Raw genomic sequence first — 21,174 nt, 5'->3', positions numbered from 1 at the left:
GGCAGGAGGACTGATCACTGGCACTTAAGTCAAATTCTGCTACTTGCTTCCTGTCTGAACTTGGACAAGTCATTTATCTCTGTGAAAGTTAATAAAATGAGATGATTAGATTAAGGAGGCTTTAAGCTCACAGTCCCAGTAAAAATTAGTCTTTAATCTAAAGCCATATGGGACAATGAATCTCCATAGATGTGTTTTTGAAACTCTCAATTCTTAGGTTCTTGCCTACTTTGCTTTGATTCCACTTAAGGTATCTATTAAATTTCCAAGTTTTTTCAAGGTGAGTCTGGCACACTTTTTTTTCCTCCAGCCATTTCTAAAACAGCAATTGGAGGGCTAGGGTTTCAGTATCCTTTAGTACTAGTTGTCAAAAAGGATACTGGAGGACCCTAGAAGAAAATGTGCTTCTCCCTTTCCCTCCAGGAAATGAATGTTCCATGAATAACAACTGTATATGCAAATAACCCATTGGGGAGTCTAATCCATCAGATTATTTTATAATTAGTATGACAATAGGATTGATATTGATGCTAATGTCCTGGTCTCTGGAGTGACTGTGAATTCTCTTTGTTCTTATTGGTTAAAGGCTACCCTGGGAAACAAACATTTGGAATATGAACCTGGGAGAGAGTAGATGTAGAAGCCCTGTATGCTTGTTTGTAAATGAATTTTTTAATGCTAGTTACCCAACAACACTCTCAGGGTAGAGATGCCTTCCTATTTTATTGTAAGAGCCCTTTAAATGGGCAGCACCATAGTGCATCGGGAGATTGAGGCCCCAAAGTAATTTCTGTGGATATTAGGACTGCCTTGTAGGTGGGATCCTGTTCATTTTGAGATAGCTTCGTAATGGGTGACTCTCTCGCTGATTGGCTGTGTGTGTGACCTCACAGGCCCTTTATAAGCCCACTGCAGGCAGCAGTTGCTCTCTTTAACCTGGCGCTCTTCACCCTGGCTCCCTAGCCTGGGTGGCCAAGCCAAGATGGGTAGCCAAAAGAGGTAAGGATTTTGGTAGTGAACACGTGGGTCTTCTGACCAGGTGTTCACTCGGGAACCAACAAGTCAGGGCATCAGTCAGGGCATTATGTGAGTAGGTATAATAAAGGCTTTTAAGATTACACGTGGCTGTTCTTGAGTGCGCTACCGGTTATTAAGCTATAGATTCAAGAGATTGTGGCCAGAGACCTTTGAAGGCCTCAGAGGAGGTGAGCCGGGTAGAGTTCACACTGCAAAGGACAGTGGTCAAAGGTACTCTGGTGGGTCTAGGACAGACTAGTAATAGTAACTGCCAGGAGAGCACGTTACATTTTATATTTTTGCCCACTTCAATGTCTTCAGGACAAGTACCTCTCCTTTGATTCCAGTTGTGAGACCGAGATCAAGAAAAAAATAAGGAAAAAAAATAGGAAGAATAAAAGATAGGGGAAAATCATGCTGCTAAATTACAGAGCAATTATGGGAGATCTGAGTCACGGGATTGGGTGAAGCAATTAGAAAATCAAAATACCCCAGTGGCTGAATAAATGGTGATTTGTTATAAGATTATGTTTAACTGAAAGGAGATATATGCACCCTTGGAAAGATACCCCCCCACCCCCAATGCAATTAGCTGTATCTAATTACAAGCTGTACAGTGAATTCTGTTCATCAAATGTGGGAGCAGAGACTTCACTCCTGTTTCTTCAGATGGAAAATAGTCTATCCTATCCCCCCAAAGGAATGACATATTCATGCATCTCAATGAGGCATTTTTAAAATTCGCTGGATGCATCATAAATTCAGACCTTGGCTATCATTTGTAGAATCTGCTTTCTGGGGAAATCCTAGAACTTTTGATCCATCTAATAACACTCTTCCATGATATTGCAGGTGAAGGTAATAAAAGGTTGTGAATGATGTTGCCATTTCACGTGTTTACACTGTGAAACTGAGAATAATAATAGCTTATTTTGCATACCACCTTGCAGTTACAAAATCCTTTACATTCCATCTCATTCAAATCTCCTGATCATATCTGAAAGTGCTAGTGCAGGGATTATTGTCCCCATTTTATAGGGAAGAAAACTGAAACTTACAGAAACATTTTAGTGAAAGAACATGGAAATTGAAGTCAGAAGAAACTCCAGTTGTTTATTCAATTGATTGTAAGATTTTTAGTAGATTTTGTAAACTTCTTGAGGGCAGGTTGGCAAGATGGACAGAATGCTGGACTTGCAATCAGAAAGACCCAAATTCTAAATCCTGCCTCAGATATATACTAACTATATATTTGGGAAGATCAAGCAACCTGTAAGTTTCAGTTCCTCATCTGTCAAATAAGTGATTGCATTGGATGGCCTCTAAGATCTCTTCCAGCATTCTATGATCCTATTACTAATTTCAGTTTTGCTTCTATATCCATAGTACCCAGCACAGTGCCTAAAGCAGAGGAACAGAAATTAACAACTAGAAGAAACTTTAAAAATCGTCGAGGAAAAAGACAATAAAGAAAAGACAGCCAACACTCCAATTTTACAAAGAGAAAAACAGATTCAGATCAACTTGTCCAAAATCCCATTAAGTTCAGATGTCAGAGATGGATTCTGAGGTTTTCTCCAGCTTTAGATCCTTTCCATTCTACTATGCTGCCCCTCTAAAACTAAAAAGAGCTGTGTTTGAATTTATGAAGAAAGTTTGGGTGGTCTTAACATATAAATAGAAGGGAGGAATTAATGTCAGTCCTACTGAATCACATTTTTTGGTAATTACCAAACAGTAATCAGTATTAAAGTATATTCACATGGACAAATTTCTGTCTGAGGTATAGGTAAGAGTTCCAGTGTGACAAAATGGACAGAGAAGTGGTTTTATGGTCAAAGACCTGAGGTCAAGTGCTGCCTCTTACATATACTATGCTCTGTTTTCTTTAAACATAAAGAACAGATACAAGTCTCATTTTCCATAGAGATACCTTGAAGAATCATTTTCAGCCACATATCATTCGGTATAATCAAACTATCATCCCCATTCATGGAGATTTAATACTAGACAATGAGTACCCTTCTTGCTTTTCTTCCCTTTCCAATTAATTGGGATCAGTTATGAGACATAGCAAAGGTTTCAAGTTTCAGCTTGATCCTCACTGTTTCATGCCTGGAACACCCAAGAATCTGGGTCAGCTCTGACAGTACAAACAAAGGCCAATGGAGTAGCTGGGTAACTAGCCTTCCATCATTTCACGGGAAGCTCATTTGCTCTTTGTGGCTGCCAACAGGGACTGAGTCTGGGTCATTCTGCAGAATCTGATTCTTCAGGCAAAAGGCCAGATTCTAAATCAATTACTTCAGACACATTCTCCCCAAGTAGCAAAAAAAAAAAAAAAAAAAAAAAAAAAAAAAAAAAAAAAAAAGTGACACTGGCCTTTTTCATCCAATCCTTGGCAGGATGATGCTTGCCCAGCCCAAGAAACATTATATATTTCCAAAGAATCCTTTTATTTGGCCAGCCAGCAGCTGTGGCCTTAGGTATTAGTTATGCTGTTAGGAATGAGTTGTGGAGGAAAGTGGGGGTGAGGAAGGAAGAAGAAATAAGGATACACAGTTTTAAATAAGATCAGCTACATTATCCCTGAAGACTTTTTTTTTTAGGTGTCAAAAGACATATTGGAAATGCAACATTAAAAAAATGTGACATGGGAGCAAGGGTGAGATGGGGAGTTATCAGTTAAATAACCATCCCTGTAGAGATAAGAAAAGGAGGAGGAATTTTTCTCTCTTTTTTTCCCTCTTTTCTTTTCAAAAAAAAAAAATCATCTTATTGAAACTTTATCTTCATTATCACACTTTCCACCTCCCTCTTTAAAAAAGAATACTCTTGTATCAAATTATTAAAAAAAAAACTCATAAAACAATTAAGCAAAACTACCTCACATAGAAGGCTTATCTGATAATTTTCTGATGCAGAAAATCTCTTCTTCTCTTCTAATAATGGGGAAGAATATTTAATTCTCTCTTTTCCAGCATTTCATTGGTTCCTTTTTTCACAATGTTTAGAATTCTTTATAAGAATTGAGACTTTTTCTTTGTTTAAAGAAAATTCCATAATGATCCAGTTTAGAATCTCATTATTGTAAACCTTTGCATGTTACTTAATCTTTTATGGCCCCAGTTTGACCTCTATTAGGAAAATAATGATTTAAGTAGAAACACCAGCATGTGTAAAGGGATTTGCTTTAAGTCCAACCCACAGTCTAGCCAATATTTCCCTGTTCTACCTGCAGAATTTGATCACAGAGTATATCCTTAGGCTTCAGTAATCCTATCCCAATTAACTGCTTCTAATGACTTCTGACTATGATATATCTCCACCATCTTTCCATATATATTGTCTCTCCCCACTTACTCTCCCATTAGAATATGAGTTCCTTGAGAATTTCTTGCTTTCCTATTCATAACCCCAAGACATGGTACTTTGGTATTTTGCATATAATAAATACTTAATGGACTAGCTCTCTAGAGGATCTCAGTGCCAGCCCAGTCTTTGATCTTAGAAGAGGAGTGATGGTCAGTGTGGATGGTCAAACATGGAATCCATTTATTACAAATTCTCTCAGCCTTATATACTCTAATACCCTTACATATCTATAGCAGACTGTGAGTTAACTATATACTGTGAATGCAGGTCTATATAGACAACTTGCTATTGTGTGTAGATGTCTCTTTGCCACTTGGTATCACTCTGTGTTAATTACAACACAGATTGTCATGCCCTGTGACTTCTCAGGGGAGGCAAGAGCCCTTAGGGGAGAATAATGAGTCAAACCAAACAATGATAGTAAGGGTTCCTTTTACTGAACTAAAGGGTCTTATACCTCACCCAGAGTTCCTGACTATCTTTAGTCCTCTATACTTAATAAATGCTTTTTAATTCATTTAGTCAGTGGAAACTAAGAAATTAAAAGGGTCCTTGACTTAGGCCCATTTTTTAGGATAATTCTTAATCTACATTACAATGTAGATTTTCTGAATTTGGAACTCAACATATTCCTGTATGAACGGAAATCACACGGTTGATAATCAAATTAGTTCTAGCCTCAGCCTGGCTCATGTTGCTTCCTATGATTCTCTTTACAGCCTATTCATAATAGATACTGTTCTCCATGTGAAACTTTTCTGAAAGTAGAAAATTAGCCTTATAACTCAAACCTGTCAGATATAATATCCTTTTTTTTTTTAATGGGGGTGGGGGTAGGAACAAGATGATGGAAAAAATGCAGAGACTCACCTGAACTGTCACCAAAATCTTTTCAAAACTTTTAAAATTATGCCTGGAGCAACAGAATCCATAAAAGGAAAGGGTGAAGCAATTTTGTAATCCAACTCAACCCAGAAGGTCAAGAGGAAAGGTCTGTCTATTCATAGTGTAATAGTCCAGAGCAGGTTGAACCCCAGCTCTGGTTCTTCTTGTAATTTTTACCCCACGTTCAGGTGCTATATGTTGGAATACATAGGAGAGCTGTTGGAATACCCGGGAGCCACCCGACAGTGGCTGGAGATCCAACCCAGAATAGATCTCTTCTTGTGAAGAGGATGACGCAAGGGGGCTGAGAAACCATTGCTATTCTCTGATATCTTACTGAGAGGCTGTTGCATTGTGTGACCTCTCTCCTCTTCCTTCTGCCCCCAATTTATTTCATTCCAAGTCTGCAACACCAGTGTCAGCAAAGGCTGCCCTGCAACTCCTTCAGATGTTATGACCCACAACTGTGGAGGCTTTCGGAGAATCGACCTGTCCCTTAACAATTCCCCATCTTTTGCTGTTATTCCCACTCCCCCACACACAGCATGGTACACATGCACCCAGCATGGTATGCACACTAAGGAATGCAAGCAGCACCATCACTTCTGGATAATTGTAGCATGTGGTGATCAAGGCAAACTTTCAAATGGAGAAGAGGATTGTAGTCAGAACAGGCATTTAAGTTTCTCATCAGTTTCCTGGCTTGGTCCTTTGATGTGTTGGCCCATTTAATTACCCTGAATAAAAAAGTCTTATCAGGGTTCTTCTTCCTTAACTCTGGAAGGAAAAAGTGTCTAGGTAACTCATAGACCACAGCATAGACCAAGAGAATAGTAACCTCTAAGTTTCCCAGAATTACTTGTGAAACAATTGTCCTCCAAAAAACATGAGTCTTGAGACAGTGCCTGTATTCGTCCAAAAGCAGAACTCCACTTTAGTACAGAGTTAAGTAAAGAAATAGATTGGAAAAGAATAATCAAACAGAAAAAAAAGGATACTGACTATAGAAAAATACTGTGGTAAAAGAGAAGGTCAGAATACAAAGTGCAAAGAAGACAATAAAGTCAGAACTGCTACAACTAAAACCTCTAAGAAAAAATAAGAATTCATCTCAATCCATGGAAGAGTTCAAAAAGGATTGTAAAAATCGAGTAAAAGAGGTAGTGGGAAAGAGACTGATGCAAGAAAATCATGAAAAATGAGTCAGCAATTTGAGAAAGGTGGCACAAAAATATTGAAGGAAATAACATCCTAAAAATTAGAATAGACCAAATGATAAGAGGCTTATAAATCCAATGAAAAAAAAAAAGAATGTCTAGAAAAGCAGAACTGGCAATATGATAAAGGAGATATGAAAGGTTACTGAGGAAAATAATTCCTTAAGAATAAGAATTGGATAAATGAAAGCTAATTACTTTATGAGTCTTCAAGAAACAATTTTTTAAAAAATCAAAAGAATGAAACAAAAGGTGAAATATCTCATCAGAAAAAAGTGACCTAGAAAGTAGACCCCAGGGTGATAACTCAAGAATTATTATACTACATGAAAGTCATGATTAAAAAAATGAAATGACAAATAAAATGAGGTGAGTTGAATATGATCAGATAATTATCTAAAATAATAATAAAAAAATATCATGTGAAAAAGAGGGATGTATTGGGAGAAGGGGAAAGGCAAAGATAGAATGGTTTAAATTATCTCACATAAAAGAGGAGCAACAGAGGTTTTATATTAAAGGAAAAGATGAGGTGGGTGGGGGGAGCATGTGAATCTTACTCTCATTGTAACTAAATTAAAGAGGGAGTAATATACATATTCTGTGGGATATAGATATCTAACGACATACAAGAAACCAGGAAAGAAAAGGGATAAGAGAAAGGCAGAACTGATAAAAGGGATGGCAGATTGGAGAAGATAAAATCAGGAGCAAACCACTTTTAAGAATGAACAAAATGAAGAGAGAAAGTGAGATAGATAGGAGGAAATGAGATTGAAGAAAATGCGGCTAGTGATCATAACTGAAAAATATTACGGCAAATTTCTGTGATATAGACTTCATTTCTCAAATATAGAAACATTTTTAATTGATAAATGATTCAAGGATATGAACAGGTAGTTTGCAGATGAAGTTATCAAAACTATCTATGGTTATATAAATTATGAAATTTTGGTTATATAAAAAGTTATAATTATATGAATCAAAGTCAAAATCACTATTTATTAGAGAAATTCAAATTAAAACAATCTGAGCTATACTTCTCCATTAGATCAGCTAAAGACAGAAAAAGAAAATGAGAAATGTTGAAGAAGATATCAGAAAATTGAGACATTAATGCATTGTTGATGTAATTGTATATTGATTCAACTATTCTGTAGCGCAATTTGGAACTGTGCCCAAAGGGCAATACAACTATGTATATCCTTTGACCAAGCAATACCATTATCTCCTTCCCGCCCCTAGACAGCAAGCAATTCAATATAGGTTAAATATGTACAATGCTGGACAAGAAAAATCAGATCAAAAGGGAAAAAAATGAAGAAAAGAAAATCAAGGAAACAACAAAAAAGGTTAAATTACTATGCTTTGATCTATATTCATTTTCCATCTATCTTTGGATGTGAACATCTTTTTGGAATAGCTTTGAATCACCTCATTGTTGGAAGAGTCAAGGCCATCACAGTTGATTATCACTGTGTACAATGTTCTCTTGGTTCTATTCATTTTTCTTAGTATCAATTCATGTAACTCTTTCCAGGCTTTTCTGCAGTCAGCCTACTCATTTTTATAGAGCAATAATTTCCCATTACATTCATATATTATAACTTATTCAGCCATTCCCCAATTGATGGGCATCCACTCAATTTTCAGTTCAAAGGGTGAAATTATTAATAGAATGAAAAAGTGCAGTAGAAACAATCTTTAAGGACAGAGAAACATCTGCTTGGAAATTATCCACTGAGTTTGAATAACTCAGCTAAGCTAATCAGATGAAACTTCTAGAGAAAAACTAGTTTGGGCGTTAGATTGTCCAGAAACAATTCAAAGAATAGGGCAGGAAAAAACAAGCAAAGACTCTGAGACAAGAGGACCTGAGGCTAAAATCTGGAATAAGCAGAAATGGTCAATGATAAACCAAATGATAAAACCTCAGGGAAGAAAGAGTGGTAAGCAGGTATTTTTACCAAGAGAACAGACATTTCAAGGGAAAAGAAAAGGACCCAAATTAGAGACATCTACCATGGACAGCACCAATGCTAACTCAGGATATAATGAGACTGTAATTCAGTAGTGGGGAGGGAATTTAGGGTAAATCCCCTTTATTTGCAGACATGGGAATTGGAGCATAGGGTCTTAAGTTACTTGGATAAAGTCAATAAAACTATTCACTAAACTCTAGATAATTCCTATAACCCCCCCAAGAATCAAATATAGTATCTTTTGCTTTGCTTTTAAAAATAATTTTATTTTTAATTTATGTAATAGAACATATCTCCATAACAATGTATAATAAAAATAATTGCACATGAAATTGTAAATCTATTATATATAGCCTGTATTCTTTTAAAATCTATAACAAAGTTGTCATATAAATCTCCTTTTTTCCCCTCCTTGAACCTTAAAAATGTCTACCATTAGAAACAAATATGTGTATGTATGTATATTTGATATGTGTGTATGCATACACACGCACATGGACCTGGAGATATGGGCTGAACAGTTCCAAAGTGTTCTCAACAGATCATCATCAATCAATGCTGAAGCTATTGACAATTTACCTCAAGTTGAAATCAATTAATCAATCCCTAGTTGAAGTTCCAACCTAGGGAAAGCTTTTGAAGACCATTAGACTACTTTCATGTGGCAAACCATTGTGCCATTGTGCTGACTTCATTGTTGTATGCCTGTGAAATCTGAACACTATACCAATGCCATAAACTGAATCACCTCCATTTGAATTGTCTTAGATTTTGAAGATCACCTGGCAGGGTAAGATACCAGACACTGAAGTCTTTTCTCGAACTAAACTACCAAGCATTCCAACTCTACTTCAGAGAGCACAATGCTGTTGAGCTGGCCATGTTGTTCAAATGCCAAATGTATGCTTGACAGAAAAATTGTTTTGTGGAGACAAGCACACAAGATGGTCAGAAAAAGCAATACAAGGACACTCAAGGAATTTCTTAAGAACTTTAGAATAGATTGCATGACATGGAGACATTGGCATAGGACCCCAGCATGGTGTGCCCTCATTGAAGAAGATACTTTGCTCTATGAGCAAAGCAGAATTGAAGTAGCCCAAAGGAAATGTGAAATATACAAAATCTAGCAAGCTAGCCCAAATGTTCATATGTCTTATTTGTGTCTGATCTGTGGCAGAGAATTCAGAGCTCATATTGTTCTGATCAATTATAGTCAGACACACTGTAACTTGATTCTATGTCATTTTGGTCATTTTCAAAAATAAAAAAACAGAGAGTGCATTGCAAAAATCATCCTATGTATAGAACTATACAATATATAACTTTGACTTTTAAAGGCCTTCATAATTTTCACCCTTCCTTGATTTCTAGTCTTTAGAGCTTACTTTTCCCCTATGTATTCAGAGTTCCAGTGACTTTGGCATCCTAGCTGTTCCTAGTATAGGACACTCATCTTCAGACTTCATGAATTTTCACTTACTTGCCCCCCAAACCTCAAACTCTCTTCCTTCTTATTTCTTTCTTTCTTTTTTTCCCCCTGAGGCTAGGGTTAAGTGACTTGCCCAGGGTCACACAGCTAGGAAGTGTTAAGTGTCTGAGACCAGCTTTGAACTCCGGTGGCCCTGAATTCAAGGCTGGTGCTCTATCCACTATGCCACCTAGCTGCCCCTTCCTTCTCATTTCTGTCTTCTGGTTTCCCTGACCTCCTTCAAGTTTCAGGTAAAATTCCCCCTTCTGCAAGAAGTCTTTCAATGTTACTGTTTCCCCCCCTCTGGTGATTATCTCCAATTTATTATGTCTAGAACTTTATGATATATAGATGTTTGCATATAATTTCACTATTAGATACTGAATTTCTTAAGAATAAGGAGTGTTGCTTAGGACAGTGTCTGGCACATAATAGGTTCTTGATAAATATTAGTTTACTGATGGTCTGAATCATAGATGGCAGAGCCCTGGGCTTTAGGCCCAATTTCCCTGCAGTTTTCACAATTCCCTATTGTCTGTGGACACTGGAACCCTTTGATTTGAATATTCCCCCAGGGATGAAGCACTTTTTTCATGAAACCCCTATGTTGTTGTTTGTTCTTCCTTCTTGAAACAAACTATAACATCAGAAAGATGATGCCATGACATTCAAGTGAATCAGATGAAGGTGAGGGAGGCTGGGCCAGGTCACCTGCCTCAGTTTCCCTCCAGAGCCATCTGGGTCCAGTGGCAAGATAGAGATCAAAGTGACTGGCAATTGATGGATTAAGGAGGAGAACGTGGCCTTTTTAAGCTAAGGTCTTCAACAAGTTTCATTTAGATTGAGACTGCACCCATTCAGTGATTAAGGCTAGGTAGCAATTGAGGCCAAAAAAAAAAACAAACAAACAAAAACTTTCACTTAAAACAAATAAAGCTAAATAAAGGAATATGCCAAAGCAGAAATGACATTTACAGATAAGAAAACTGAGGCTTAGAGAGCTATCTGACCATTGTAGGAAGTAATGGGCTTTTGAAGCCTTTTGGCTCCATCCCAGCATCCCTTGTTTCCAAGCTCAGTGAACTGAACAATTTTCTCCTTTTCTAGCTCAGAGTTGTTTTTTAAAAAGATAGTTACTTTGATTAAAACTCTTTGCCTCCTCCACAAAACAATATTCAACAGATATTCTTAGAGAAAACACTAATACCTTTATACTTTTGGTCAACTATTTGGTTACCTAGACATCTATTAAGCTTCTACACAAGGACACATGGTAGGATTATAATACAATAATATCTATAAGGAGATATAGTAAGACAAGTAAAACAATCACTTAAGTAGCACCTGTCTTTCAGGCAGTCACAATTTACCGAGGAAGACTTTTAAAATAGATTGTCAATGATTTATTTTGTTTCAAAAACTCCTACCTTTCTTCACATTCACAATATCACATTCACTACTCCCAGAAAACCATAGATTGTGCCTAACTGTTATGGGCCAGAACTTGAACAAGGTGCTAAGTGGAAGTGATAGTCAATGATTATTTAGCATGGTATTTAACAGTTCTCTAGTTCAGTACATGTACTTAGTACTTACTATAATTCTACAAGATTCACACCTTTAACAGAGCATATATAAGCTAGGAGCCTGGTTCAGGATTCAGTGTTGGGGAGATTCAGAAGCCAGAGCTCAAGCTTTCAGAACAAAGACTACAGAAGGCCTCTAAGAAAGCTAACCAGGCTGCAGGAAAGGAGACAAGATTTTGAAAGAGACAATAAAGGATTTGGTATTTAATACCTGGCTGCATTTGGGGTGATTATAGAAACTAAGGCTACCTCCAGAGACCCCAAGAAAACCCCAACAAAAGAATATTACATTTAAAGAAGAATATTACATCTAACAAATTTTTTGAAAGAAACAAAAAGAGCAAAGTAGTAAAACCAAATAATACATGACATTGTTTGGAATATCCCACAGCTGTGAACTCATCACCTCAGCAAAGAAGTCAGAAGAAATGTCTTTTCGTTATTCTTTTTGAAGGACAATTTTGTGGTCTAATTTTACAAAATTCATTTTCATGTTATAGTGTGTTTGCGTTTGGTTGACCTTCTATCCCTTTATATTACTATAGTCATTTAAGATGTTTTCTTGCCTATTACATCAATTTGCCTCAGTTCATGGAAAACTTACCATGATTATCTGAATTCATAATACTCATCATTTCTCACCTCACTGTAATATCCCATTACTTTCATGCTGCACAATTTGTTCAGCTATTTCCCAGTTGATTGATATGTTTTCTTTCTAAGTCTTTCTTACCACACCAAAACAAAACTGCTACGAATATCTTGGTGATTGTGGAAATTTGTGCCTTTTTAAAAACTATCTCCTTGGAACAAACTAATGGAATTTCAGAGTCAAAGTAGATGAACATTTTATATACTTTATTTGCATCATCCCAAATTGTTTTCTAGAATTGTATTAAATAATAGCTCCACCAATGTTAGGAACACAATATGTAACTTTGCTTTACCTCTGGTAGATCTTTTCTTCTTTTCTTGTGAGAGGATGATGGTGATCCAAGGAGACTGAGAGGCAGTTGCTGTTCTCTGACCTCCCCACTCAGAGGTGTTTCGTTGCCTGATCTCTCTCCTCTTCCCTCTGCCTCCAATTTATTTCATTCCCAGTCCACAAGCAACACCTGTGTCAGTAAAAGCTGCTTTGTAACTCCCTCAGATGTTCACAGCTGTGGAGGCTCTTGGAGAATTCGCCTGTCCCTTTCAGTTCACTTACGCATGGTCCTTAACACACCAATACTTAATCATTATGCTAATTTTTTTCTTTCTTTGTCAGTTTTGGAAACTCAAGTCCCTTTTAATGTGCTTTTTTGGTAATACTGGTGATTTGGAGTATTCTTCCACATAATTAACAGTCTGTAATTCTTAGTTCTTTGAGAACTTTGTTCATATATTTTGACTGTTTATGCACTGAGGAATGGCTTTTGAAAAGGTATTTATGTGTATGTAAATATATGCATATTTATTTATATACCTACATATCAGGGAAGAGCAGGAAGAAGAAGGAAAAGAAGGAAAGGAAGAGAGAGAATCCAAAGATTGTTTAGAGATCTTAAATAACAGACTTTTATCAAAAATTTTGATAAAAAGATGTGTTTCCAGTTAACTATCTCTTTTCTTTTCCTAAGGGCATTAACTGTTCATACAAAAGGTTTTTAGTTTTATGTAATCATGATATATTGCATTTTTTTTATAATCATATCTATTCTTTGTTTAGTAAAGGAATAATTTCCTTTCCATCTGTGAAAGGAACATGATCTGATTCTCTTCTAATTCAGTGTGGTAGTGTATTTAGCATTCAGGTCCCATCTACTTTAAATTGATTGCAGGTCAAGCTCCAAGTTGCTCATCTAAGCTGAATTTCTGCCAAATTTCTTTCTCATTTCCCTAGCAGTTTTTCCAAATGTGGATTTTTTTTCCCAAATGACTTGTTTTTAGAATGTATCAACAGTAGTTTATTGAGTTCCATTATTCCTGCTCCTTTCTTGTCTACTGTATTCTATTGATCTGTCTTTCCTATTTGATAATAAATACCAAATGGTTTTAATTATTGCTGTTTTCTAATACAATCTAATATCTAGAAGTACAATCCTTCTTCCATCCCTACCTTTTAAAAATCATTTCTTTTGATTAAATAGATCTTTTGTCATAGAAAAGGAATTTTATTTTACCTGGCTTAAATAGCCCACTGGGAGTTTGATAACTACATCTTTAAACCTATATAAATTAACCCTGACAGTTTTATTATCTTGTGATATTACCCAGATCCACCAAAAACACATAATATTCTTCTGTCTATTCCAATTGTTCTTTATGTCTTTAAAAATAATTTTGTAATTTTATCTGTACAGGATTTGACTTGCCATGGTAATTCCCAAATATTTTTGCCTTTCCCTTTCTTTTAGTGCTTCTTGGGTTTTGTTGTTGTTAAATGGAAGTGCTGTTGATTTTTGTGGATTTATTTCTTTATTGAAGGTATTAATTATCTAATTTCTTCACTGATTTCTTAGCATACCCTACATAATATATGACCAGATCTCCTTTAGAGTTTTAGAACCTACAATCTTACTGTGAATCAATAGTGTGACATGGCAGCCAAAAAAAAGATAAAGATATCCTAGGCTATATTTAGAAAACAAGGGTGGCAGTAATGAGGGGGTAAAAGGGTAGGCAATAACTTTACTGCCCTCTACACTGTTCATACCCCATTGGGCATATTCCATTCAGTTCAATACAAAACATTTTAAGAAATACATTGAAAATGTGATGAAGATCATCAATCAATCAATCAACAAGGACTTATGAAGCTATTATGTGGTTGAGAACTATAGTGGGCACTGAAGAATCAGAGATATGAATAATGTAGTCAATGAAAAATGAAGAACTCTTGAAAGAACTGGGAATGTTTTGCCTAGAGAAGAGAAGACTTAAGTGGGAAGTATTGAAATATTTGAAAGGCTGTCATTTGGAAGAAGGGATTGACTCATTTTGTTTAGTCACAGAAAACAGAATTTGGAATCATGAGTTACAAATTGCTGCAAAAACAGATTTGGATTATGTAAGGAACTTCCTATTACTTAGAGCTGCCCAGGATGAGAATGGGCTATCATTGGAGGTTTTGCATCCCCTCCTCCCTCTCTACATCCAGAAAACTTTAAGTAGAGGGGCAGATTTCTATAAGATGAAGTTGTTGGGTTGAGGGATGGAGAAGAAGGAATTCTAAGGAACAAAAGTTCTTCTCACTCTAATATTCTATCAAAGATCTAGTCTCATGTCTTAAGTAAGATTTCATATCCCCTCATTCTGTTAAATCTAACAATTCAATAAGAACAACTATTCCTCTTCTGGCGTTGTTTTCTATTCCAGCATTTATTAAGATTTTAAATCACATAGTTTTCAAAAAAGATATCTCTACAATGACAAAAACAAACAAATTCAACTTCTCATTTTCTCAAGAGTAGCAAAGTGTTCTGACTTTTTGGCTTTGACATTTGTTACTTAGGTGATCCTGCGAGTATCACTGTAGCTTCCAAGAAGCGGTCAATCTCCATGACTTCTAAGATCCCTTCTAATTCTAAATCCACAATCTCATAATCCTTTGCTGCTACATGACCTTGGTCAAGAAAGTTTATATTTTTCTGGGGTTTTGTTTCCCCTTCACTAAAAATGAATTCATTGGCCCACATGTCCTCTCATCTAGCTTACACTAGGATTCTAAATCCACCTATTCTTCCTCCATTACTCTAATTTTCTTCCCACATAGAGGGAAATGATTTATTTAAATCAAAATCATTGCCATATCATCATTCCAAGTCATAGATTTGAGAGAAAATGACTTTATAGTATAATCGATTATTATCTTCTTCCCAGGGCAGTTCACAAAAACTCTTCCAGGCTGAACAATTAAAATGTAATAAAAACAATAATAATTAAAGCCTCGACAGGCATGTTGTAAATGTCAAATACTCTCTTTGACAGCTAAGATGCATTGTAAGAAAAAGAAGAAAGACAATGACTCAAGGCATGTTCTCTACCTGCCTTGTCAATGAAATTCCTTTGAAATATTAACACTGAAAATCAGCTGTTTCATTTTTAAAAAAGCACTTGGAAAACCAGAAAATTTTAAGGGAGAAAAATACTTTGAAAATAGGCAACATCAGAAGGCAAATGACAGATGGTCACTTCTTCATCTGTCTCTTCATCTGTCATCTTACTCAACTTATAGTTATTAATCATTTGGATTTTCCTAAGTGAGAGAGAATGGTTTAGCAAAACACTGCAATGTTTGTAAAGTATGGAGAGCCCAATTACTCTAGTTTTACATAATGTTTCACAAATGACTTAATTTGCAGGTCAAAAAAGAATGAAAGAAGAACCTTTCATCCTCTTTATTTGTAAAAGGAGATGATTGGAGTACAAGATCTCTTCCAGTTATCAATCTATGACCCACTGTCATGAGCTACCCTGAGCCTCAGCTCTACTTTCTTGAAAAGGAGTTTGGATTAGATGGGATGGAAATTGCTTTTAGTTCTAAAATGATAATCACATTCCATTGTATGGCCATTGAAGTTGTCCTTTCATGTGGAATTAATTCTATTAAATAATTTTTTTAAAAGTTACACAATCCGCCTCTTAAATATGAAACCATACTGGCCATCTGTGCATTTAGACCAGGAGGAGAAATAAGGGCGGTGTTGCATTTAATGCTTTGTGGGTGGGAACGTGAGACAATTTTGGGAAAATGTTGGTCATATAACTTTCTCAGAAATTGCTTAGGTTCAATTATGAACCCAAAGAGTAGCTTTCTTGTTTGTATATTAGCTTCCAAGTGCATTCTAAATTAGGTCTGATCTTGCCTCTTCTCAGATTTTACTAGAATTGTTAATTTTAAAAAAATGTAGACTCATCAAACATTAAGACTAGAAAGCATCTTGGGTTTATATCCCTTCATTTTACGGAAGACCTGGATGTACATATGATTTCTGTCACTTTCTAGTTCTATGATTATAGACAAGTTCTTTTATGCCATTGAGTTGAAGTTTTATTACCTGTAAACTGAGGCTGATGATACCACTCAGAAGTAGCAACTTATAGGGTTATTAGGAAGATCATGGAGTCTCCAATCTACATTCAGGAAACACTTTAGACATTATCTAGTAAGATTTCTTCATTTTATAGAGGAGGGAATTGAGGTCTTAGTTGTTCTCTGTCTCTGAATCAAAATTCTTTCCAAATGAGATAATGCAATTAAACTTGAGGTACAATATAAATCTTAGTCTCTTTAATTTTCAAGCACAATATAAATAAATACCAATTATTTTTCTCTCTACTGCATTAGACAGCTAGAATTTCAAAGCTGGATTAGAGCTCAGAAGTCATCCAGACTAATCCCTCCTGGAGCATGGGTCATTCTGACAACATACCAATGAGTGATCATTTGGTCTCTGTTTTTGAATACTCCTGATCTTACAATTTAGAGCTGCAAATGTCTGTTACATTCATCTCCTTTATTTTAGATGGTCGAAACTATGCAGACCCTAAATATGAAATGACTTGCCCCTAATCCCTAGACAGAGCCCAGGATTCAAATCCAGAACTCCTGACTTCAAAGTCATTATTCTTTCCAATCTACCATGGATTTCCTTGTAATAAGTGTCTACCAATTTTTCACACTGTCCATCTGAGGTAAGGAGATCATAGATTCAGAGCTAAAGAATACTTCAGAAGTCATGTAGACTCTTCATTTTATAGATGAGGAAACAAGACTGCTCCTAGTGATAGGATTAAGCAAGAATCTTAGAGGTTATTTGATTCAATTCCCTCATTTTACACATGAGGAAACAAATAGAATTTTTCTGAAGTTGAATAAGTAGTTATCATCAGTGGCAGAATTTGAACCTGTATTCTGTGACCTTAGAGCCATTTACATTGTAATGTGTGAAAACCAAAAAGGAAAAGACCTGTATTAAGTGTTTGCCATAGGACAAGTACTGTTGTAAGATCTGAGGATCTAGATAGAAAAATGAGATCACCCTGTTCTCAAAGAGCTCAGTTCTTAGAAAAGAGGCAGCAATGCAGCAATGGGGACATAGAGGAAGTCTCTGAAGTCACCTTCTGTAGAATGCTACCTTGGAGTCTTTACCTGACAGTCATTTGCTAGCATGGAGGGGCTGGAGGATCTAGAAGCAGAATCTCTGGGGAGGCCTGAAGGACTTCAGGAGGAGGCAGTGGGTGCCCCTCCATCTTGCTGTAAGAAATAGTTGTGAAATGCCATCTCATCCATGCTCTGTGAGCTGTCAAATGGTGGGGGCAAAGGTGAGAGAATGGCAGCCCAGTGGTAGAGTAGTAAGACTTCTTATTCTGAGATAGTCCAATTGTCTCACTAAAAATCAAGATTAATTTTATCTCTCTCTCTATAAAATTATATATGTGTGTACGTATCTACTTATATGTTCATGTTTACATATGTATATATGTACAATATATGTATTTGTACATTCACATGTTTGTATAACATAATATATTATGATTATATATATATATATATTTCTAAAACATATATATATATATGTTTCTAAAAAGAAACAAAATAACATTTAAAAAAGGATCAGTGAATGTGTGCTATCAAGAGATCTTAAAAAACCATGATCCAGTTGGTATCCTTGGAAGAAATTCAGGAATGGGATTTGTTAGTGGACTGGATGATGCATGCCTTCGAGGAGGATACTACCCACCCTTCTAGCTCCCCTTCCATTTCCACTGCTCTTCTTTCCCTGCTCCCCCTTTTTTGTTAATTCTGTTTAAAGTTTGTTATTGCCTGGAGAAACAAACAAACAAACAAACAAACAAGCAAACAAACCAAGCAAAAACAAATGCACCACCATATCTTTCCAGGCCTAGATAAGGCACTACCCCAAGATCACTTCAGACTTGCTTTGATTAATGACACATCTTACTACTTTTCCCCAGATCCTAATTTAGTTTGATCTCTAATTATAAAGCTAACTAAAAATAAGAAATGTTTTAAAGCGTACCCAGAGTGATTCTGGAAATTTTCTGATGTTGGATATCTTATCATGCAAGTAGTTTTTTTTTTCTTTTTCTCTGAGAGTTACTTAAGTCTCACAGAAGGAGCATTCAATTCTATCCTATTATCTGTAAATACTTCATATAACCAATTTGCATCTACACAAACTCTCATTATCTAAAGGGGAAAAGAAATTGCCTTAAAATATAGTTTAGGTAAAAAGGCAGCTAATTCTTTTAATGGGCCGTGGGGACTGTGCTCTCCCTTCCCTGAAACCTATTTTCCAGCAGCCACTTAAAAAAAGGCTTCTTCCCTGTAGAGGAAGAGTCATGTTTTGATTAGATTATTAAGATTAGCAAGTTAATTAGTTTTGATGAAAGCATGATTGACCTAGACCAGGCCTGCAGGTATGGCAGAGGACACCACAATGCTGTGAGGATAGGTGAACAGACAGCTCTCTTTGTGGGATTTCAGAGAATGTAAGCTCTTAGGATTTAGAGATGGCAAAGATATTAGAATTCTTTTTTTTTTAATTCTAGTTTTTATTTACCAGATATATGCATGAGTAATTTTACAGCATTGACAACTGCCAAACCTTTTGTTTCAATTTTTCCCCTCCTTCCCCCTCCCCAGATATGTTAAATATGCTAAAGTATAAATTAAATACAACATATGTATACATGTCTATACAGTTATTTTGCTGTACAAAAAGAATCAGACTTTGAAATAGTGTACAATTAGCCTGTGAAGGAAATCCAAAATGCAGGAGGACAAAGGTAGAGGGATTGGGAATTCTATGTAGTGGTTCCCAGTCGTCTCCCAGAGTTCTTTCGCTGGGTGTGGCTGGTTCAGTTCATTACTGCTCTATTGGAACTGATTTGGTTCATCTCATTGTTAGAGAGGGCCTCGTCCATCAGAATTGATCATTGTATAGTATTGTTGTTGAAGTATATAATGATCTCTTGGTCCTGCTCATTTCACTCAGCATCAGTTCATGTAAGTCTCTCCAGGACTTTCTGAAATCTTCTGTTGGTCATTTCTTATAGAACAATAGATATTAGAATTCTTGGGAGGTAGATGAAGGCTATATTTGAATAAAATACAGATTCATGCATAACCACAGATAAGCCATTTTAGCTTTCTTAGTCTCTGGGGCTAATAAGGTCTACCTCCCTGATTTGTTTTCAGGATCAAGTGAGCCAATATTCATAACACAGTTTGCAAAACTTCAGATGATATATAAATGAAAGATGTCTTTTTGTGACCTCAGTGCAGGTCATTTGTGAAACTGGTGGTAGGACCAGGGTCAAACTATATTGAATATTTTGCAAATACAGAGGTATTATCGTAGTAGTATTATCAGTCCACATATGACCTGGTAACATAAGACACAACAGGCGGGCATTTATTTGACTATTCAGTCAACAGGAGAGTGTAGCCTAGAATTTGTCCACCAAGTAGTATTGCCCTCCAGACCCCCTGTAAGGAGGCGGTCCAATGACTATGTACTGGCTTTTGTAGGTATTTCAGGCTCCTCACTACAAATTGGATCATCTTTGTCTACAAACATTTCCATTCCTCCCATCACTTGGAGCTCACATAGACCTTGGCCTTAATTCATTATTGAACCAGGCCAGCAGTTCTTAACCTCTTGAGTCTTATTATTCCTTGACATTCTTCAAAAGCATTGAAGCTACTTAAAGAACTTTTATTTGTGTGGTTTCAATATTTACTGTATTCAAAATTAAAATACCTTAGGGAAATGATTTTGACTTAACAGAGTCCCTGAAAAGTGACTATAAGAATTCTTGGAATATACTTTGAGAAGCACTCATCCAGGAGTAGGAAAAAATAAAAAGAAATCAAACTATGAAATATTAAAATTGCAAGCATTTCATTTCAGTTCTGTGTCTTATCTAGGTTCTTTGGGAAATTTTTCTTTTACTATGATCACACATATTTTGTTGATCAAGAAAATTGAAGCCATTGAGAATCTGAAGAGAATTTAGGGGAGAGAACTCAGCCTAATTTTGTCCTTCCAATTGTTGAGAACATCTTCTCAACTCATAAGAGAGAATAGAGTTGTAAAACCAGGACCCTGAAATTTAAACTGAAACACAAGGGTGGAATGGGAAAAAAAATCCAAGTCGCTGGTGATTTGTGTTGACTTCCACTCTTGTTTGTTGTGCTACAGTCAACTATCCCACACATGCTGGAATGAATGAAACTTCCTATTGATGCTCCCTGAAATCTGGTCCAGCAGCTTGTATCTTTGCTCCAAATCCAAATGTCAATTCTTATTGTTCCTAGTTATAAAAGTTCATGTCTTTGACACTTCCAAAGCAGCAATAGCAATACGTGGAAGAACATGACCTTCTGGACAACTCTTTGATTCTCTCACTCCTTCGGCTCCCTGATGTTCATTTTAGTAACCACATGAAATGAAAGGGAAATTAGCAATCTAAAAAAAATCTAAATTTTGGACCATTTTTTTTCAAGAAATACTGGACAATAGAGGTGGAGGAAGGCTTTTGCATCTACATGTAAAATCCTGCCCATCTCCCAGCCTTTCACAATTCATCCTTACAATGAATGTTTTTTTCATTTATGTCTTATAGATGAA

Source organism: Sminthopsis crassicaudata, chromosome 4 (assembly GCF_048593235.1).
Source record: "Sminthopsis crassicaudata isolate SCR6 chromosome 4, ASM4859323v1, whole genome shotgun sequence".
Lineage (NCBI taxonomy): Eukaryota > Metazoa > Chordata > Mammalia > Dasyuromorphia > Dasyuridae > Sminthopsis > Sminthopsis crassicaudata.
This window is presented reverse-complemented; position numbering follows the sequence as displayed.